The sequence below is a fragment of the Mus pahari genome, chromosome 6 (genome assembly GCF_900095145.1).
Source record: "Mus pahari chromosome 6, PAHARI_EIJ_v1.1, whole genome shotgun sequence".
Lineage (NCBI taxonomy): Eukaryota > Metazoa > Chordata > Mammalia > Rodentia > Muridae > Mus > Mus pahari.
The window spans coordinates 84,071,582-84,073,097 of record NC_034595.1 but is presented as its reverse complement, the minus strand read 5'-3'; positions in this window follow the sequence as shown (position 1 = coordinate 84,073,097).

The following is a 1,516-nucleotide window of genomic DNA, read 5'->3' as shown; positions in this document are numbered from 1 at the left end:
CTCTCTCTCTCTCTCTCTCTCTCTCTCTCTCTTTCTCTCTCTCTCTCTCTCTCTCTCTCCAGGCAAGTTCTTCTTCACTGAGCAATCCCAGGGGGCCCCAAACCTCGGTTCCAGCCTGGCTCACAGGCGTTCCCCCGCCTCCACATCCTTAATCCGCTGCCTTTGCGCCATTCCTTCCACCTGGAATGCTCTCGCCTCCCAGCACGCCTTTGATGGGGAAGGGGGTGCTAGAGGGGAAGGATCTGGAATGATGCACCCCTACCTCCTCACTCCGCTCCCCCCTGCGTCCCCAGCGGCATACCTGACCTCCCCTCTCCCAGCGTGGGGGAAGAGGCAGCTGGGAGGAGGAGGTGGGAAGGGGGAATGAGAGAAGGGCCCTCCGTGGGGTTTTTCACCTGCTTGGAAGAGACAGACAGAAATGAAAGCTCTAGAAACTGCCTGCTGCTCTGCTTCCCTCGGAGGCCCCAGCTCGGTGGAGCCTCCCTGCCTTCCCACCATGCCCATGTGCCACCCTCTTCTTTTCCTCCTCCTGCAGGCAGGTGCTCCAGGCAGGGAACACGGGTGGGCGGCAGGGTTAGAGAGACCTGGGTTCAAACCCCGTGCCTGCCACTTACCGGGCAAACAACCCTAGCAAACCGTTTGTCCTGCTTCCACCTCGTTTCTTTAGAAAAAGGGGCAACAGCCAACCCCTGGCTCTTTGGGCTTTGGTAAGACCTAAGGAAGATGGCCGATTAAGCAAAAAAGTCTGACGTGACTGTGACCAAAAGGCTCAAGGAAGAGATAATAGTGACATGATGCCCATATGTGCCTGGCACCGCTCAATGCCTTGAGGAGGGGGGAGGGATCTGTCTGTCTGTCCTGACTCTGTTCCCTTGGTGAAAACATGGTATGTTTTTTTCCTCTTGCCTTCAGAATCCTGCATGCATGAGGTGTATAGCACGGAGCCATAGTGTGGACAAAGCACTTAGCCCCAGCAAGACCTGAATTCACTCCCCAGCACCCATCCTCTGCCCCCCCCCACCAAAAAAAAAAAAATCCCAAATCCTGAACTTGACCTCCTTTCCCAGTCTCTTCATTTAATAAGCATAGATTGCTGTCTGCTTCTGCAGGGCACCGGTGACCCAGGGTCAATCTCACCAGCCTCTGTCTGAGAAAGAAGCCATACCAAAGAACCGACAGAAACAGAAAGCCAGCCATAGAGTGGGCTGAGTAGCTTGTGCCTATAATTCCTTCACTTGGGGGGGGGGGGAAGGGTTGAAGGCAGGAAGATTAAGACCTCAAGGTCATCCTCCTTGGACGTTTGAGACCATCCTGGGCTACCTGGAACCTGTATTAGAAGCAAGATGAGACAACTCAATGGTTGCCAGGTAGCTGGCAAATCCCAGGACCTGAGTTTGATCCCTAAGCTCAGCGTAGGGGGAAGAGAGAAATGATTCCTGCAAGTTAGCTCCTGATCTCCAGACACACACACACACACCACACACCACACCACACACACACACACACACACACACAC